This window comes from Pipra filicauda, unplaced genomic scaffold (genome assembly GCF_003945595.2).
Source record: "Pipra filicauda isolate LSUMZ 115617 unplaced genomic scaffold, ASM394559v2 scaffold254_size1108330_pilon, whole genome shotgun sequence".
Taxonomy (NCBI): domain Eukaryota; kingdom Metazoa; phylum Chordata; class Aves; order Passeriformes; family Pipridae; genus Pipra; species Pipra filicauda.
Genome location: NW_024104370.1, coordinates 765,893 through 787,348, shown reverse-complemented (window position 1 = coordinate 787,348; position 21,456 = coordinate 765,893). Strand labels below are relative to the sequence as shown.

Here is a 21,456-nt window from a genome sequence, read left to right as displayed (position 1 = left end):
GAGGCATTGTCTAAGCATGTAGAGGTAAGGTTAGAAAGCTGTAGCTCAGTTGGATCAAGAACTGTAAAAGAAATAAGATTAGCTTTTGTGAGTATATGCAGCAAAAGGCAGCCTAGGGAAACTGGGCCCATTGCTCAGTGGGGCAGAGGATCTAATGACAAAGGACGTGGAAAAGGTCAAGCTGACAGAAACCTCATGAATTTCAACAAAGGCAAATGCTAAGTTTTGTGTCTAGCTTGGAATAATTCACCATGCAGCAGCATGGGCTTAGTGCCAGCAGGATAGAAAGCATCTTTGCAGAGGTCGTGGGCAGGTCTTGGTAAAGAAAACCATGCAAGGAAAGCCAACTGCATTCTGCAGAATATTAGCAAGAAAGAAGCCAGCAGGCTAAGGGAAGTAATTTTCCCCCATTATTAAGCACTTATGAGACAGCATCTGGAGTATTGTGTCTGGTTTGAGTACCCCATGACATAAAAGACACTGATGTCTTTGATATCTTGGAGTGAACTCCATGAGGAGCTACTGAGATGTTCAGGGGATTGGAGCACTTGATGATTGAGGAGAGGTTAAGAGAGCTGGGTTTCTTTAGCCTTAAAAAGATAAGGCTACAGGGAGATCTTAGTGCTCTCTTCAACTGCGTAATGAGAGAGCACAGAGAAGATGGAGATGGATTCTTAGTGGTGCAAGATAGTATAGCAAAATTCAATGGGTACGGGGTGATAAATGAGAAATTCTGGTCAGAAGAACATGAATATAATGACAGTCAAATACTGCAACAGGATTTCCAGTATGGTGTGTAATCTCCACCTTGAAGATATACTAAACTGGACTGGACAAGTCCCTGAATAACCTAATCTCCTTGTCCTTGCTTTGAGCAGAAGTCCTAACCAAACTAAGTAAATCTACTGTTCTATAATCACTGTTTAAAATAAGATAAATCATTAAAACCAAACCAAAACAAGGAGGCATGAGTATAAAATAAATATTTATAGTACTTAACCTAAAATCTTAAAGTTTCCTTTACTGTTTGAATGTACAGCTTTCCTGTATTTCTGAGAAACTAGGTAGGAACTCAGAAATGTGACATTGCCAGTTAATTTCTTGCAGAAATGACAAAAGGTATATGGGAAAGCTCTTGTTTGGTGCTCCTGAGTTTTCCCTTATGACTTCCAGAAAAGTATTCAGAAGTGTCACAGTTAAGCATTGTAGATGCTTCCGAGTTTATTTGAATTGAACTCTACTGTCAAAAAAATCAACTTTTCATTATTTATGATGGGTCCACAAAGAAATGGAAGGAAGACTGGTCATACAGTGCTGGGTTTGTGACCATATTTTGATTTTTCACACAGTTGCTAAAAGATCCGTAGAGCTTTTCGTAGGACAAATATTTTTGTTACATAAGAACATAATTCAGTGAAAACTATTTTCCACATTTTTATTAAAAATATTTATTACTTTATTGGAATTAGAGCCAGGACTTTAATATCACTTTGTCATTTCACTGCACTATTTAAATGGAAAGAAATTACCCCACAAAAATATTCCTGGTTAACTTGAAAACAAATTTGCAGTAAGCATTCTTAGTGATTAATATTTCTAGCAGTAGAAGCATATTATGCTCTTAGTAGAAATAATCTGAATATCTAAGAATATAAATACATAAACTCCCAATGGTAATTTAAGGTTGACTTGGATTTTAAAGGAGGGGTTGAGGGGTTTTTTTGTTGGTCTGGTTTCCTTTTTTTTTTTTTTAGTCCATTGAATTGAGAAAGGTACTCTCATCTGGACAAAATATTCCAATGCTGTTAATTCGACAAGAATTCTGATTATTCTCTATTTGGTCTCCAACCCTTCACTGTTATGCAAATTAAGCTTACTTTCTTTTGCTATGTGTGAAGTGCATGAGCAGCCATACATGCTTACATTGTGTCAATAAAGGAGTAGGAACATTATTTATGATGACTAAAAGAGAGTTTTTACAGAAATTTTTTTGACAATTCTTGGTACTGAAGTAATGGAGACATAAATTTTTATGTGTTGTTAACTGCAACTTCAATAGCATCTTGATAAACCTCAGAGGCTTGACTGGCAAAACTGTCAAAATTATAGCCAAGAACATGTTGATAGCTGTGATGTTGTTGTTTTCTACCTAGAGATGGACTGAAGGAGGTGACCCTTCTGTGGGATTTATTGTAAGACTTTGCTGCAGGACAGAGGATCAGAGTGTAACTGTAATTTTACTTCCCATTAGCTGTCATTCAAAAAATCTGTTGGGAAGATGTCCTATTCACAGATTTCTTTATAAAACAACCTAAAATTACATATTTGAGCATATTCAGTTGACAGTTACATAAAAGTAATGATACAGTGGAGAGGAAATAAATAGTTTGAAGCCAATGAAACTTAGTTCCATGAGCGAATGGAAATTTTCTTCGAACATGCCCTCCGTGGGATGAATATAATTTAAACATAGATGAAACAAGAAATAGTCTTATAATTATACATATTAAAGGGCTATTCTAACATTATGGAGCATGTGATAATTATTTTTTACAGTTTTATTCTTAGTATTCTTCAGTTTTCAGTTTGCACTGTTTTGCTTAAAGCATTTGCAAGCAAATGACTTTCAGACATGACAGTCAGGGTGTGGTGTACCTGAGAATCCCTTAATAATTTCTTACAAAGTGGTTATTTCACAAATACTAAACTTGATTGATTGACTCAACTACTCTGCAGTAATCATCAGGGGTGGGGGAGCGAGGGGGGTGGGGAGGTATTACTCAGTTTTTGGGAGGATTTTGAACTTGGCAGGTGATTTTCTTATTGAGCTAGAGTCAGTTTCCTCCTGCGTAAACTAGTAGACTTTTGTAAGAAGAATGTGAAATTCTTTTGCCGAGCACTATCAGTCTCAGATGCAAAAATCTGACTATACAATTCGAGCAATTATTTTTGAGTTATATTGAAAGATGGATATGTCTGGCTCTGAAAGGGATGTAAGCTGGGGGAAAGGAATGGTTTTCTGGATCAGAGAGAATTACATTTCTGATAGAAACAGGGAAACCTTGTGAGGGAAATTTAGATTAAATTTGTTTACTCTCTTAAGCTGTAAGGCTAAACCCTGAGTTTTAACATAGAATATATGATAATTTTTGGTGATCTTTATGGAAAGACCCACCTCCACTGTGAGAGAAGCTGGATCAAGCTCTGTGTGTTCTATTTTGTTCAGGCTTGCGGGTAAACTGCTGGTGGAGTTAAAACACTCTGAAGAGAAGTAACAGCCTCTACCTGTTAACTTACAAATCAACAGAAGAATTGTGCATCGCTAGACAATATAAAGCTAAATGAGTACTTTTTTCAGGTTAGTGTTTTTATTATTTTCTTTCTTTTTTCTTTTTCTTTTTTTTTTTTTATGTGTACATTAATTATTAGGGGTTCCTATGTCATATTAGGGGTGTCTAACGGTCATTGAAGAACACCATGTCAAATCACTGAACCATCTTTCTCACAGATCTTTATTTTTCATGTGGTTTTAGGACTGTGTGGAAAACACTGAACAATGAGTGGAAATCAGAGTTTGATGGAAAATCAAACTGTAAAATAATATGACAAAAAATTAAAGCAGGACTCAGAGAACATAACTTCATTAATGACTAATTGTGTTTAGTAAACTATCCCTGTTAGTTACTGTTGTGAGTTAATTATCCTTGCAGATGTTCTTTTCTAGTAAACAGGAAAGCATTTTTTAGCTTTACCTTATGCAACCTTTTTAAAAAAATATTTTTTTCCTACTATGTGGACAAAAAAAGATGATATTTAATTATTGGATATCAGGTGAACATTTTTGTAGGAACACTTCTCTCAACAGAACAATTATGCACTTGAGATTGAAAAAAGTTTAGAAAGGCAGTTTTGACTATGTCCATTAAAAAGTCTTCATTTACCTTTTCCTGAATTCTTTGAAATAAATCTTGTTTTAAGAAAAGTAGAGATTAAAGTAAAAAAATAATATTTGCAGCTGATTCAAATAATTACTACCATTTATAATTGTAGTATTTACTATAAAACATCCAAACATCAAACCTCAATGTAAAATCCATCATGGTTATACTCCTATAGTGCTAGAGGTTTAAATGTGTACCTGAAAATCTTACTGTGTCCCAGAGATCCCTCAAGGTCATCACCAGTCACCAGGAGATGCTCCTGCTTCCATGGCCCTGAGGTATCAACTTCATGTATCCGTCCTCCACTGCACCCTCAAAAAGGCAAAGAAATCTGGTTCCGGGGGTTCTTTTTAGGCTGTTCCAGGATCCAGTGTATAGATTTTAAACACACTTAGGTAAGAACTGCCTTGTTATCCAGTTGCCACTAATAAAACTCGACTAAAGCCAAGTTATGGTAAAATTCAAGTACTAGCACTCTAGTCTATAACATTCAAAACAGACTAGACTATGCAGTTTAAAATATTTTTAGGCTAAAATGAGAGGTGTTGCAGCTATCCTTGTTGCACCAGCCTTGCATCAAATTATCCATTCCTCACTCATTGAGTTGACTTATATCTATGCTGTCAAGATGGCAGTCAAGCTTATACTCTCTCCACTTGTCTTAAACCTCAAATTACACTCGCTCAGAAGGTTTTGTAAGATAATTTATAAAGCACACTTGGTGACCTCTTACATTTCACTGTACAAGGTCTTTCGTTATGTGTTAATATTCTATAACAACCTGTACTTTAAACTGTTTTATACAAAGATCTCCATAGAATAACTGAATGGTAACATTTGACTGAGTCCAGATGTATTGCATGGTGAGATCACCCATCTATAATTTTTTCCCCTCCCTAGACATAATGTGGAAGGAAACTAACAGGAACACAGGAAACAGCAGCAAGTGTTCATGATATATGAAATTTTGTAAAAAAGCTGATAAAGAAATTACTCGTTTGTGCTTCTTTATTGGCATTACTGCTGAGAACTCCTGCTGAACAGTGTTAGAAAGTTTATTTCTGAAAAACTTAAATGGAGAAATTGAAGCACTTTGGGTGTATTAATGTGTAACTCTACTGTTAATATCAGAACTGTTCATCTATCCCTTTGTTGGCACAACACTTTCTTGAAGCTCTAACATCTGTGACAAGGGAAATCATTCAGTTCAGCCATATAGTCTATGTTTCACTAAAGGTTTGCATCATAAGAGCAATATAGAAGACTTTACCTGTGGAAAATTCTCTGGATTTCCCTGTTAGGTTACACGTTTAGCTTACAATTTCTGTATCAAGAGAACACATATTCTCAGTCCCTAAACTGAGCATCACTGTCTCTTGAAGGGTAAAGCTAATTCATGACATTACATGAAACATTATATTCATTAGCATTCATTGCCAGAGGGGTTCTGGCTGCTTGAAGACTTTCAACATGTGACAAAAAACTCAGAGAAAAACAGAAACCAAGATTACTTGCCTGTCTTTGAATTCAAGCAAGACAACAGTTGACTGTACAAGAGACCATCTAGCAGTCAGTTGCAATGCATACATCACTGCTTCAATGAATTGGGCCCTAAATATTTTTTCTGTGAATGATCTGTCATTTGTCTGAACATCTACCTCCTCAGTTGCAGGACTTGGTGTTTTTTTTTTTTTTTTTAACTCTCTACCCATTTCTCCTGCCTCTTGGCATCCCACTGAGTGGAAGCACAACCTTCTGGCGCATCTGCTGCTCACCCCACCCACCCCTGGTTTTATATCATCTACAACCTTCTGAAGAGTGGACTCTGTCTCATTTTAAGATCATTAATGAAAATGCAAATGGTACTGACCCCAGTATTGACAACTGGGGTATAGCATTAGGCTCCAGTGTTAGATGCTCCATCACCATCTCAGTGATTGAGGTGAGGTTGACCAACCTGTAGTTTTTTGGATCTTTCTTCTTGCCTCTCTTGAAAGTAGGAGTGAAATTTGCTTTCTTCCAGTCTTCAGGAACCTCTTCGGATTGGCATGCAATGACATCAGTCGGCTCCCTCAGTACTCACGGGTGCTTTCTGCCAGGCTTCATGGGCTTATGTATGTCCAGGTTATTTAATCTGATTCTCATCCACCAAGGATGTCTTCCTTACTCCAGGATTTGCCAGTGACCCAAAGGACCTGTGATTCCCAAAGGCCAGTTTTTCAAATAAAGACTGAGGTGAAGAAGACACTGAGTATCTCAAGTGAAAACACTTAAACAGAAACATGTTTGGCTTGATTCATTTGATAGAGAGCTTTTGTAGACTTTTGCCTGAATTACTGTTAGGGTGTTGTAGATCCCAGCTTTTCCAGACATTGTAGGCGTTATACCCATGGAGCTGAGAGTCTGCCTACAGCATGTGTTCATGCCTCAGTGTCATAGCAGAAGGCACCAAAGTACTGCTGAGTTTAAGGATTCCTGAGCTTCTGTATGTGGAATGCAACCATAGCCTTGAGGTTATGGGAGGTTACAGTACATTTTCCCTGGATTTTTTTTTACCCTTGACTCTGAGAGTTTAGAAATACTGATGTCAGATGGTAGCTAATTTTATTTGCTCTATTTTCATGATGACTAAACAATGCTGAAAAGAGAGTTAAGTGACTTACTTAACTTCTAAGTGGCTTAGTTATTTCCCCTACTTCTTGAAATTTAATCAGTCATGTTGTGTGTAATTATTTAGTTAATGTTGATTACATGTAGACCTCAGATATGGTTTTCTAAAACCTGTTACAAATCCATTCACTAAATAGGTTCCCTGAAATTATTTATATTTATTCTTTTATACTTTAAATCTTCTTTCTTTTTCCCCAGCCAGCGTAGGGAGAAAAGTTGTCACACTAAAAGCCTGATTTCGTTCTGCTCTTGTACGTGCAATCCATTTGCTCAGTGGGATTCCAGCTAAGTATAGAAAAAAGAACATCACACTGGGGAATGCATGCACCTACCAGAGACCTGAAAGCTTCCAACCTTAAGCTTTGCTAATGGCAAATTATCTTAGTGATCTTACTCTGCTCTATCTCAGACAAGATTAAGAGAAAAGCAAAAAAAATGGCCTTGCTTACTTCAAACTTAATTGATAATATCTGTCCTGATATTTTAAATTGTTATTTGCATCTTGTGTTTGCTTCAAGATACAGAAGGCAGTGTTGAACTTTACTTCTTTTATTAATCTGCCAGGAGCTTTTTTTGTTGACACAGTTGGAATATGAGTTAAAACATAACTCCTTACTCTGCTCAGAGGTGCGTAGCAGATCACAAAATTTAGTGCTGTGTGTTCTGTTCCAAACAATAAGCTTTAGCCTGTTTCTGCTGTAAGCCCACTGCAAATACTGGAGCCACGCAAGGAATGAAGCCTCTCACAGTTCAAGTAAAGGCTTTGATTGTGACCTGTTTTGTTTAGCGCTTGGTCAAAAGATGTACTAAATCATTTCAACCACTTGTTTTTTTTTCTTTAATCATAAGTGAAAGGAATAACTGCATACAGTGTTTGTTTCTCCCTATTAATAATAACTATTGCACAGTGGCAGAGGTGACTTTAGAAATAATTTAAATAACCATTTCAGAAACAGCATTTGAGCACTTTAATTTGGTTCCCAGAAGTTGTTTCCTAAAGGTTTCCTCTGTCGGTCACTGAGAGGACTGCTTTCCTTAGCAAGCACTGAAAATACTTCTGTTACTTAAACTTTATTCTTTTTTTCCTGTGTCCATATTTTATAAATATTTTAGATATCCAAAGAATCATTTAGGGTCACGCTGTTAGCAAAGATTATAATTATGTGTATTGTAACTGGATTTGTGATGGCACACTGTAATTTTCTACAGAACAATTGGGAAAATATTAATAGTGATACGAAACAGACTAACTATTTCTTCATTAGGAACTACAAAAATTGTAACATTATGAGGGACATCTGTAGGAATACAGAGCATTGAGCAGCTTCTGAGATACTGTATGTGCACAGCTTCAAATAAAGTAATTGGTTTCTGAAATCACTTAATAAGCTTTTTATTTCTGCCCAGAAATAAAGTTTACACTGGTAAAACTAAGCCCTTTCTGGAGTTAAATTTCTAGTTTTAATTATGGTATCAGTAAACTCTTGCAGAACAAAGAAAGGGTGCAGGATGAACAAGGCAAGCTAGAGAAGTGATAGAAAAAAGTGAAGCTAATGGGTTGTTCTGATAAATAGACACACTTCATTTGATGTTACAACAGTGTCTAGTAGAAATTGTGGAGCATATTTCCATTTTAGAAAGAATAGATGAATCACAGACCTCAAGACAAAAAATCTGCAGGAATTACCCTAAGGTTTATAACCAAAGTTATAAACTCGTATCTCTTGCTGATGAATGTTTCTGCATTTAATTTAAATAAGTGTAGTTGCAGGAAGTGATGGAATGTGTTGTGCTTTGTTTTGCTAGAGCTCAAGAACATAAATACGTTATTTCTTTTTAATTATTACTATTTTTACAATTCTAGATCACTTTTAAAAGAAAAGAATTGCCGTGGAATTTTGATGCTGAAAAAATCTCCAGAGCAGTTAATTAGGGGTGAGATAAGAAAGGGTTTATTTTGCCAAGGCTAAGATGTTACACGACGCCCGCCGGCCGTGCCTGAGATGTTACACTTTATAACACCATCCATCCAATCCCAGATGTGTCCACCCTGGGGCCTTTACTCTGGTCCGCTCCGGGTCCACCCCCTTAAAATGGGTCTGGGGTGTATTTCGGGACCCCCTATTCATCCCATCTTCATCTTCATCAGAGCACAAAGGGTACATAGTTACCTAATTCTTGACCGTATTCTGTGGTTTAGGCCCTGATATGCTGTTCTGCCAACAATCTAGGCCTTGCCTTGACAAAAGACTAAACATCTCTGCTGTATTCAGGAGTAGGATTGATATAGGGAGCATAGAATGGGGTAAGAGGGTTAAGGAATGTATAAACAAGGGTACTGGAGAAAGGGAAGGGGACAAGGGACAAAGAAGGGGAGGGGTTGCTGCTTTTAAAATCTACTTCCACTACTTATAAAACTTATAAGTCTTACAAATATTAGAAAAATAAAAAACCATTAGGGGCTTAAGGCATCAAAACCTTATGGTATTTTATACTGAACAGCTGAAAGAAGAGCAGATTATGCAGTGTAAAAATTGTTTATTAATATTCATTCAGGCCCTTTTATTGCAAAAGATACACAACACTATTTGGAATATAGAAGGTAACAGACATGGAGATGGCTGAGGTTCATCCACTGGAGATTGAGTGTTAAGAGCTTGGTACTATTGGGTAGACTGTTTAGCTCACTCTGTTTTCATCATTTGGTGATAAAAAGCAAACAAAAAATATAAAAACTCTGAAGAGAGCCTTTGCAGACTGTTCTTTTACAGTTTAGCATTCAGCCAATTTATCTTGGCCTTCTAAATCCGTTGAGCTGATCTAATGTCTTCCTGCTTCAGACACTACTGATCTCCTTGATAAATCATTATTTTTTCATTTCCTGAACCAGTTCCTTAGCTAATTGTTTCCTTAAGGGTAAACAGTTGCTTCCGCAGTGATCATAGAATCATCAACTCATAGAATGGGTTGGGTTGGAAGGGACCTTTAAAACTCATCTAGTGCAACTTCTATGCAGTGAACTAGGACATCTTCAACTATATGATTCCTCAAGCCCCATCCAACCTGACCTTGAATGTTTCCAGGGATGGGGCATCCACAACCCCTCTGGGCAACCTTTTCCAGTGTTTCACCATTTCATTGTAAAAAACTTCTTCCTTATATCCAGTTGGAATCTACACTCCTTCAGTTTGAAACCCTGACCCCTTGTCCTATTTCAACAGGCCCTACTAAAAAGTTTGTTCCCATCTTTCTTATAATCACCATTTATGTACTATGAAAGAAAGGAGTCTTGTAAGAGCTCTCACTTTTACTTTTCCCTGTGTTCTAATGGCAAAACTGGGTGGTAGCCCCATGTCCTTACTTTGCTTCTTCTGCTTTTCTATTGGTGGTTTGCAATTTCCTTTACCTTTATCTCTCCAGGAGTTCTCAAAAAGAGAACAGGAAATTGCTTTGCCCTTTCTATTCCTTGACATTTCTTCCCAGGTCTCTCCTGCAATTTTGTGGGAATAATATTTTTCATGGAGTAGCTTTGGGAACCAGAGCATGCAACAACCACACTGGTGTTCTCGTTTGTGCCCTTCCAGTATTGTCTCCTGACTCCAACTCTGTTTTCATTCTGCAGGACTTGAGCACACACAGAAATGCCAAGTAAAACACCTGTACTGGCAGGTGTCATTCTGGAGATGAGTAAGATGACATTAATTTGAAATAGGTGAGGAAGGGAGATTAATTAAGCACTCGATTAAGTACTCTATCATCAGAAAATGAACTTTTTTTTTTGACAGGATCTCTCATCTCTAACTTGATGTTTCCTGCAGTGCAAGAATGAAAATGTTAATAACAGAAATTTGAACAAAATATCCCTCTGTAACAAAAATAAATAAAAAATAAATTTTCTTGATAAAACTTTAATTGTAGCATTGGTAAGTTAAAAAATAATACTAGGTGGATTTTTTTTTTCTAGGGAATAAAAAAGGAAAAAGCTGTAAGAAGTAAGTTGATGGTAAGGTGCTTGGAATGCATTGGGTATTAGAAAAACCTGTTTTTTGTTCTGCTACAGCTATCTTGTGGTACTTCTGCAGGTTGGTTGGAGTCACAGGGAATTTGGGGGTGAGGCAACTGCAAGAAGAGGACCACTCTACCCATTGATACAGGTTTTCATTTCTGCATTGGCTGAGTATTGCCAGAGGTGTAAGACCCCAAGTTCTTAAGCTACAAGCCCATCAGAGGGGTTTACTTTAAAAATATACAAAGCTCCAACAATATTTGCACTCTGGACATACTAGAAGAGCCTTCGGTTCTTTTAACACCTTAAGAGAGAGCACAAAGGAGAAGATGCTGCACATGTTTTCTCAGGAAGTACTTTACTGGTAAACTTTAAAAAATAAGGAACTTGACTCAAATTTAAAGGGTAACATTCAACCAAAATAAAGCATTCCACAAAGCAACATGTTGCTTTAGCAATTTAGCACCATTTAGCAAAATCCAACCATTCATTCTCAAGTTACTCAAAATAATAAGAAAGGAGATTAAGAGAAGAAGTAAAGAAAGAGAGAGAAAAAGACAAAAATTATAGCTACCACTAGAGAGTCCTGTGCAAGTTCAGCTTCCACATGACCAAATGGTAGGGTTGAAATGAAGACAGAGAGCACATCTTGCTGCTTTTATTTGCTTTGACCCCCCTGTGTCCAGACACCCCCTCCCCAGGCAGGACTTCCAGTGTGCCAACCGATCTGGGGCTGGGTCAGGGGCTCTGAGCTGTGGTGTGGGCAGTGCTCCCGGGATGCCATTCACGGACAGCTACTCCAGGGCTGCCCAAGTAGGCTCGCAGGGGCTGCAGTTTGAGACAGGGTACCACCTCACCTCCATGAAATTTGACCTGTCCCTTTCCCCCACACACACACTTTAGTCCGAGTCAGTAATTTAATGTCTCACAAAAGGACAGCTGGGCAGGGTGTACCGAGGAGGAGCACGATACACTTGCATTTTTGGTATAGTGTGTATATTCACATGTGCCATAGCTGCAGTGGCCCTGCTCATGGACATGATCAGCACCACAGGCTCAGGGGAGAGGCCATCCACTGCCAGCAGTGGTGATGCCCCAGGCCCATAGGGCAGAGCTCCGTTCCCCTGCAGTGATTCAACCCTGGGCTCCTCCTGCAAGGTTGCAGTCCTGTTGTTCATGGTTTTACACCTAGTTCGTCAGCACAGGCCTCACTGATCCCTCAGTCAGTCTCTTTGACTTTCTCCACATCTAAACCCAATAAGCAATTGTTAACCAGCACACTGCTTCTGGTCTCCTGCCTAGAAGGCCTTGCAAGGATGGGAAGTTAGTAGCAGCTCATCTACGCTTCTCTCCTGTGCGTAACTGAGCTAGTAGAGTGGACAGATGTTGTTCAGACCTCATTTTATCCGAGCACTGCTCTCAAGTAGATTTTACCCCATGATATTTCGCATGCCTCATTTTTCTGTTTGTAACATGGAGATAATGGCCACTTTTCATTCAGGGAATGCTTCTCTCCAGAAATATATTTTTAGTACCTTTTCACCTATGCAATACAGGGGCTGTCTCCTAGCAGTGTGTAAGGAGTGGGTGTGTGTAGCGCAATAGGGCTCTTCATGTAATCTCTCAGCATCACCAGCAGCTGCTATGAATAGAAAAACATTTTGTAACTTGTGGTGGTCATTTAAAATCTGTGACTGGTGTTGACAAGAGGTATGAGAATGCTGTTGACTTTTAGAAAGCAAACTGTTCCTATTTCATGTTTTAGTCATGATGGGTTTAAATACTTTGTGAAACAGAGGTGTGTTCAACGTGGTGACATCTCTAATATTCATTAGGCTTGAAAAGACTATTTAATGTTCTGTTATCTGCTTTCTTATGAATGAGGCTTACTGTAAATTGTAGGTGCTTCATCACACTAGTTTTATAGGAATAATTCCAGAACATTTCATTTGTGATAGAATTATCATTATTAATAACTCAGTTGAATAGCCAGTGCTAGCACTGCATTGCTTACTGGTACCTTTGGGGAATGTTAGATAATCAGTGACTATCCTCTACTTTGGAAAATATGTTTCTTACAGTTGCCTTCTTTTCAATTACATTTTCTCCAATGGATATTTGCAGCTTTTGTATTAAAAAATAGATAAATAAAAGCTTCTTCAAAGTAGCTTATTTCTGTATAAAGGGGAAAACATTTGTATTTGCAAATTAAATAAAATTGATACTAGTATGGTGGTAGACACAAACCGTGGCTAATCCTTTAATACAGTAGACCAATGAAGAAGACATTAGAAAAAATTAATTCATTGTTGAAATATTGATGGTTCACAGTTTGGTAAAAAGACAGAGACTTGAGATATTTTTATATTTATTTATATAATTTTAATATTATTGTTTTTGTTTTTTTTTCTTTCTTATTGTCTAAATATGTTAATTCTATGCATGCCACAGTATTCTTGTGAAGGAATTTCATGTTCAGAGATCCTTGCTAGGTGTTATGAGAAAAAGTTTGTGTTAATACCACCGTTACACTTCTCTCTGAAAGAGATTTTTTTAGTAAAATACCCTCTCCCTCATTTCCTTGAATTCTGACGTGTGTGGTTTTTTTGGTTTTTTTTTTCCCATCAGCTAAAAAGGCAGTTGATTTGATTTGTCAAGTCATTTGGAAAAGGAGGAGTGGAGGAGTGCCCTATAACCACTGAAGAGTAAGTGCCTGTTTTACCTGCTATTTTAGCCACAGAAGTAAGTTAGATACACAGATGGATTGGTATGAAACTTTTATAATACCAAGAGGCATAAAAAATATAACGGAAGTATAACTGTTCTGAAATACTTCAAAAAGAAAACCAAGAGATCTGCTTGGAAGTAATTATGGATCAGGTCATGAACGGTGTTGAGGTATACAATGTAAATTATTGAAAGCCAAAATTGAAAAGTACCTTAAGTGAAATTCTGTTAAATTGATTCAGATACTGAGTAGCTTTAAATATTCAATATAGAAAGTCTCTAAAATTAGAAAATGCAGTTTGGATGTGTGCACACAACTCTGCCCTTGAAAACTAGGAACTAATTGAATAAAGACATGTATGTCAGCTGTATTTGCATGCTATTAAAAACACCGCTCTGTTTTATACTGAAGATGACTGTCAGCTTTGTTTGCAGCATGCTTGTCTGTTAATTCTAATGCTTTTTTGATTCACGTCAAACTAAAATTTCATTTTCAAAACGCAGGTGTTAACTGCTTTCAGTTTCTCCCCAGCAGAAAATATCTGTGTAGCAGAAAGCACTATATAATAATGAATCTTACGGGATAGATTTGGATATGAGAAGCTAAGCTGGAATAATAAAGTATTAAACTTGGACTTGGAAGTGTTTAGACACATTCGCAAGTATATTAAGCAGTTAAGCTGTTGTTTGAGGACAGTCATACAAGAAAAATATTTAAACTCTGCACTTAATATACAACACTTTAAAAACTTTGCTGCTTCAACAAATTAGTTTAAAATGAAATTTTTGCTTTTCTTACAATTGAAAATATTAAAGGAACTGAGGGTGAAGTTCATAATACTAGGTTGTACTTTTGTTAGCTTAGGAATTATGAACATGGCTTTAATATACTGTAGTGTCTTTTGTTCATACACAAGTGTGGGGTAGGAGAGCACCATTAGATCTCCCTGACACTGGGACAAACTGCTCTCTGCGTAATTTGGAATACACAGAATATTGATCCTTTTAGAACAGCAAACAGCAGGGTTGGGAAGCAAAAGAACGGTGTCATATTTTATTTGTGCAGATGTACCTGGCATTCAGATTGGACCCGGTCAAATCAATCTGCTTGTTCATTGCTACTGGATGTACAACTCTCAGCTGTGTTCCCTCTCTCTTTTGTGGTAGCACATCTGATGCTCCTTCATTTCCTTGGGAAGCCAGTTGCAGCACAATAGCCAGAGAAAGACTGACTCAGCCAAAAATCTGAAGGGTCTTCTGTCCATTAAGTGAGCTAGATGGAAGTGAGATGGCAGGAAATGAGAAGAAAATCAGAGGAAGTGGACCACAAATTTCAACAGCTTTAGTGTTGGAGAAAATAGTCTGTCTTGTCTAGCCAAAATCTTCTTCTATCTACAAAATTCAGATTCAAAATTTCTGTCTCTGAGGGACTGCACACCTCTTTCTGCCATCTCCTTAGGTTTTGGATAGAAACTAACTTCAGCTCCTTAGTAATGAATACTGGTTTGCTAGAAAGGAAGAAAGGAACTGAAAAAGTGAGAAAATTGATAAATTACACAAACTAGAAGGGTTGTGGGACTGTAATGGAAGATTAGGTGGTTTGGGTTTTTTTAATAAATATTACATATTTTAGGATTGACTGTGATTTATAGGACATCTCCTGTGGTTGATAGAAATACGGCTTGAGAAGTTATCTGAACACAAGTTGCCATGGCGATGTAGCTGCAATACTGTGTTAGTAATCAATGTCAAGGCTGTGTGGTAGACAGCAGTGATTGAATTGCAAGTATCATAGAAGTAAAACTAAAAGCTTTGAGTAAAATATCATCAATAATTATGAAGATTACAAGACTTATAAATCCTTTACCTGAATTTTGGAGGCAATAAGATAGTTGATGACTTCTTTTCAGAAATAGAGCTTCTGATCTTAGGTTATTGGTATAAATCTTGCCTAGTCTAGTAAGGTAAGAAGGGTTGCTACCTACACATTTCTAAGGACAATTTTTCTACATTTCGCACTAATCAATTTCTTAGTAAAGATTTTAATTGAAGAGATCAGGGAAACACCTGTGTTATGAGTCTGTAGGATGTTTTCTCCTGTATTTCCTGAAAGACTGTTTTTCAGCACAACCACAACATGTGAGTTTGTGTCAGGGAAAAAGACTGATTACTTTGACATTAGCTATTCAGGGCCTTGTCCATGCATATGAGAAGGTTTATGATTACTGGGAGTGTTCAGTCAGTGATGAACAGTTGTTCTGATGATCTGTAATTGTGCAGAGTGGGAGTATATTGACACCAGTAGTACATAGCTGTCACTGAGTTTATTTAAGAAATACTGATAAATGAAGAAGACCTGTTGTTTTTGTGTGTTGATGTTATTCTGGTGGTTGACGTTATTCTGTCATGTAAGTTTTTGACATATTGGATTTATGGTTAAGTGTCAAAATAGGTAGAAGTACAACTTTCTCATAAATAGTTTTCTTTCAGTCATTTATTTTGGTACATATCAGAGGATTGATGTCTTGTGAGCTGTGTCTTACTACTAGTGTGTGTAGTCAGCTTGCCTGGAGTCCCATTTTCATTGCTCCCTGGTGAAAATACAGTAAAAATGAATTAGAAAAAATGTGGTCTCTGGCGCATTACTTTCATAATATTATTACTAAAAGCAGCTGTAGGTAGACGAGATGGAGCTCCACCTGTGTATGACTTCTTTATTCTAAATTTTTCGTTCTGAAGAAGTGATTTTTTTTTTAAACTTTGCTATCAATGGAAGATAGACATCCAGTAGAAAGATGATTTTAGAAATGCAGATATTTTCTCCTGTATTTAGAATGCTTGTGTTTAGAATAAGAAAGTGTATATATATAATCTAATTGCATAAAAACAATATGATTTTGATTAGTTACAGTCCATGTAATAAAAATAATAAAGGGTAAAGGATGAAAGAGGGGGGAAAACTCCCGACAACAATCTGCAAGATTTTTATGTTTAGCTATATAATTTTTTCTGGCAAAATTTACTTAATGGCAGTAGTGGATTAGTTTTATTTCATGTTTGTAAGGCAAAAGACTTAAAGGGCATGGCAAAAATTAATAGGATATTTGCTAGAAGAAAGTATGGCTAAGTAGCATTATGGACCTAATATTACTGAGACATACCTGTGCTGTGCATCTGCTTTTATCCATTAGCTAAAAAAGTTAATTATTTCTTTTAGTAGTCTATGAAAATTGCATATTTGAATGATTTACTGTCCAAGGTATGTTAAGTGCAACTTACAGTGTTTATATGGTATATATTTATCCTTTAATAATCACATTTTAAGTGGGAAAATTACATAGCAAATGTCCTTGTTTATTCATTAAAACTCCTGTATCCTTGTAGCAGGCCATATTTCTCAGACATTTGTTTGAATATATCCTAAAATAAACAAAGTTGATCTCTGCCTCTTGATAATGCCTTGGTCTTTTCTTGACCTCTTTTTACAGAGGGAGATGTCACTGATTGGCAGTATCCCTAGTATACTGTAGATAAATGAGTTCTAAGTTAGCTTACACGTGTATCAGTGTACATGTAGTGTCCGAACAAAATGCAGGTAGCCATTGGCATTTTAACACAGATGCCTGATCATGTAGTGCAGCCCAAGCTCAGTCCTTTGCTGTTAGAGCTGGAGAGATGCTGTTCACAAAAAGTAATTGTTCTCATATGTATTCCTCATTTACAGACAGAATAACTGGAAATGTGAGAATCAAGTAGTTATATTAGAAGCATTTTGTGTTCCTGATCACATTTTTCTTCTTTTTTTTCTCCTTTTTTCTTTCGTATTATATATACCTTATGTAATTCAACTGTTTCTTGTGTGTTTCTAAATAAAATATAAATTACTATTTTGAAATATAAAATCTAAAAAATAACCCCATAACACATTTTTTATTAGTTAAAAGTTTGAAGTCCAAACTGATCAACACAATTGATTATGAAAACATTCGTAAAACGTAAGACTGCAGTGTAACGAATAATTCTCCTTTCAATCCTTTCCCCAGTGTTTTCCAAGAGTAATATTAACAGTGCAATCTAATATTGAACTCTTTTTTATTATTTCTTCTCTAATGATAGAATTAACTGAGGTGAGGAATATCTGGTTTCATAAAATGTTGTAGATCACATTAGGTAAATTGTTACAAAAGCTAATGTAATCTATAAAAGTCAGAACTTACAATTTTATAAATGTCATGCCTTATACTAAAAAGTTTTCTAGATTGCAAAAGAGACTATTTAACTCTTTGGAATAGTAGAACAGATGAATGCAATTTTTTTTTACTTTTATTTAGGAGAAATACTCTAAAATATTATTACTCTATTATGTCATCAGTGTTGATTCAGAATTGTGTCAATTCTTCAATAATATTATTTATTTTCATTACCTTTGGATTAAGCAATGAATGTGAAATTCTTTACTGGATACTTTCTTCTCTGTATGTATGCATCTTTTCATGTGTCTCTTTGCCTTTTCATGCACAATAAATCTACATTATGGTAATAATTACATAAGAGACCTTCACCTTTATGCAAGGGGCATGTCCAAGCATTAGACGCCAGTCCGTGTTGCTTAAATCTGACATAGATATCTTTTACAGACTCTGTTCAGTTTCAAGATGTGCATAAGTGCAATAATGTCAGCACCTCACAATTTAGAGTTTTAGAAAGAAAACTAATATTCAAGTTTTAAAATTACAGCAAGCTGCATGATGATTACGATGTGTGGGAGGTGACTTCATAATCATGAAAAAGCCCCGCAGCTTTGTTCTGCTCCTTTAAGACAGTCATCGCCTCAGAAAACAAAAGAACAAAACATTCTTCTGATGTTTCTTCAGTATAGGATGGTGTTTGGGACAGAACATCATTGCTATATATATATCTTATTCCATCAGCCATTATCTGGGGATTAAAAATTAGCTTTATGACAGGCCTGTCACAGTAACCCCTTAGTTTGCTAAGTTGCTTTAGCCTTCTGTGCAAACAATTTCTCTATCAAGAAGAAAGAGGCCTAAAGCTTCCTTAATGCTATTATATCTACATCAGATCGGGATTATGAACTTTTATTAGCTTTTTAAGCTTTTCTAATCACTATGGGTAGGTTGAGTATTCTGATAATGCTGTTCTGTTTTCTGCTGAAGCTTGTGGCAGTTCATTTTGATAACTGTATCCTTTTAATTCTCAAAAGGTGATAAGGTTTCGCTACTAGTCTCATAAATGACCCAATCTATATCTAATAACAGTAGATCTATGCTAGAATATGTTTTCTTAACAGTGAGATACTTATTTACTTTAATCAAAAGTAGCAGGTTACAGATGACATTATAGACACCCAATTTTAGTTATTCTTTGTCTTGATTGTTTCCATAACACATATCACAGGCCTCATTAAACAAAAAACAAAAAACCTGGAGGCTGTAGCACTTTTCAATTTCTTTTGCATTGATCTATTGCTCATTACATTGTGTTTCTCTAGTAACTCAGTTGAATGACTACTTTCATACTGTAGTGGGTTTCTGTGGCTAGGTTTTGGTAGTGGGGGGAGGCTACAGGGGTGGCTTCTGTTAGAAGCTGCTAGAACCTTCCTCTGTCCGATGGAGCCAATGCCAGCTGGCTCCAGGACGGGCTTCCTGCTGCTGGTCAAGACCAAACCAATCAGGAGTAATAGTAACGCCTCTGGGATAGCATATTTAAGAATAGAAAGTTATTACGCAGTGAAAAAATTCCAGCCAAGGAAGATCGGAGTGAGAACATGGGAACAACAATGTAGGCATCAAGGTCAGCGCAAAAGGAGGGGGAGGAGGTTCTCCAGGTGCTGGAGCTGAGGCCCCTGCAGCCCGTGGTGCAGACCATGGTGGAGCAGCTGTGCCCCTGCAGCCCATGGAGGACGATTGAGATGCAGACACCCACCTGCAGCCCATGGAGGAGCCCATGCTGGAGCAGGTGGATATCAGAAGGAAGCTATGACCCCGTGGGAAACCCACGATGGAACAGGGTCCTGCTGGAAACCTGCAGCCCGTGGAGAGCAGGACCCACACCAGAGCAGGTTTTTTTGCTTGGAAGCACTTGTGGCCCCCATGGGAGACCCATGCTGAAGCAGCTCATTCATGAAGGACTACACCCCACAGAGAAGTGACCCACAGGACAGCAGTTTGTGAAGAACCGCTGCCTGAGGGAGGGACTCACACCAGAGAGGTCCGTGAAGGACTGTGTCCCATGGGAGAGACCCTATGGGAAGCAGGGGAAGGACTCCTCTCCGTGAGCAGTGGCAGAAACAATAACTGACCATAACCCCCATTCCCTGTCTCCCTGCACTGCTGGGAAGGAGGAGGAGGTTTGGAAAGAAGGAGGGTGGGGGAAGGTGTTTTTAAGATTATTTTACTTCTCGTTCTTTTCCTCTGATCCTGTTAGTAATAAATTTAATTAATATCCCCACTTTGAATCTGTTTTGTCCGTGATGGCAATCAGTAAGTGACCTTTCCCAGCTCTTGTCTCAACTCATGATTCCTTCACTGGATTTTTTTCCTCTCCTCTGTCCGGTTGCAGAGGGGAATGAGAGAGCAGCTTTAGTGGGTACCTGACATCTGGCCAGGGTCAACCCACTACACATACACAGGATATAACTTATTACAACTTGTCAAAAGATTATTCTCATATTCATTTAGGTACCTTAGTCCACCATTTTTCATGACTTGCTTGAGTAGAGTACTCTGGGAACAGTGTAGTTGTAAGTATGGCCAAATAAAGCTCAGAATAAGATTGATATATGAGTTCTTGCTCAGAAAGTGATCTCTGCTCTGAAATGCTTCCCCTCTTAAAAGTGAAAGTGCAATTTTGTTGGCCCTTCAGTTCTGATTCTGGTGTTCTAATGATGCTCAATGAGTGCAAAATTCTCATCCTACTCACTTGGAGAAACAAATCTAAGCTCCAGAAAACATGTAAGTTACAACTTGAGTCTCCCTCTGGGTGCAAAGAATCTGATTTTTTTTTCTCTTAAGTATGCTGTGAATGATTTCTTTAAGATCTTCAAACCACAGTAGAAAGTCTAGTATCACATACCATGCCTCTTATTTATGAAGAATATAAAAATGATCTTACATCACTTGTCATTAGGCTATTATTGATATGATAATGGAAGACAAACATATTTTGAAGCTGGAATTCTGCATTCTCAAGTTTTACTGGTGCATTTAAATGTATAATATTATTTGTCTACAGAAGCTGTTCTTCCAGCACCATTAAAGCACCAATGATGTGATTTTTAAAAAGTTCAGTTTTAAGCTTAGTTTTAGTCAGACAATCCAATTAATGTGAATGAGCTTTTAATTAATAGGCCTAAAGTTAAGTAAGTCTTTTTTTGTTTGCACAATCAGAACTTAAGACGTGATCCTACTGATTAACCTTGATTCTCCTTCCCCTTCTGTTTCTGAGGATTTGCTGATGTTATGCCTTGGGTAGATAAATCTCAGTTTATCTACCTGTTTATCTGTTCCTGGGAAGTTGCTAGGATGAGAATGAAAGCTGAAATTTTCACAAGAATGCAATGAAATTGCATGTACAAAGCCTGTGGCTATTCAGTGGGATTAATGTATCTAACACAGTTTGCTATTTAAATCTTAAAACAAACTAGTACCTGAAAATTGTCTGCTGTACAAATTAAATTAATCTTAAAACCATTAGTAAGGTTGAACTTTAGTTGGAATTAAAAATCCCGTGCACTCACATTTCTAGAATAATGAAGAACTATACAAGAAAGAACAGTGGGTGATTTACATCTAGACAAAAAAAATGGAGGAATAACATGAAAGTTATAAAAGACTACCTTGACTGGAATGAAGGACAGGCTCTCTGCCTAAGAAAAGAAGCTTAGGAAGAATGGTAAAGAGCAATCTGAAATAAAAGCATATGTCTTTCTGTTCTGAAAAAAGTGGGTGAGAATGAACATGACTTCGTGTGGTTTAGTATTATCACACAATTAATTTCTTAAAAATTATTTTAATATACTGACATTTATGAATGAATGGAATGAAATATTATGTGTTCTAAGATACATATGCATCAGAACTGAAAGACTTG

The 21,456-nt window shown here is 37.0% G+C and overlaps 1 protein-coding gene across 9 annotated transcripts in view; it reads left to right on the top strand.

Moving 5' to 3' along the window:
- CDH18 (cadherin 18) overlaps nucleotides 1-21,456 on the top strand; it is a 479,225-nt gene that overhangs the window by 290,154 nt on the left and 167,615 nt on the right. For 8 of the 9 annotated variants that reach the window (XM_039382102.1, XM_027735270.2, XM_039382099.1 and 5 more), the window contains 2 exons: nucleotides 3,227-3,358; nucleotides 13,246-13,322. The gene's annotated coding sequence lies outside the window, so the exon portion shown is untranslated. The remainder of the gene's footprint in view (nucleotides 1-3,226; nucleotides 3,359-13,245; nucleotides 13,323-21,456) is intronic. The other variant, XM_027735267.2, reaches the window with a different exon arrangement.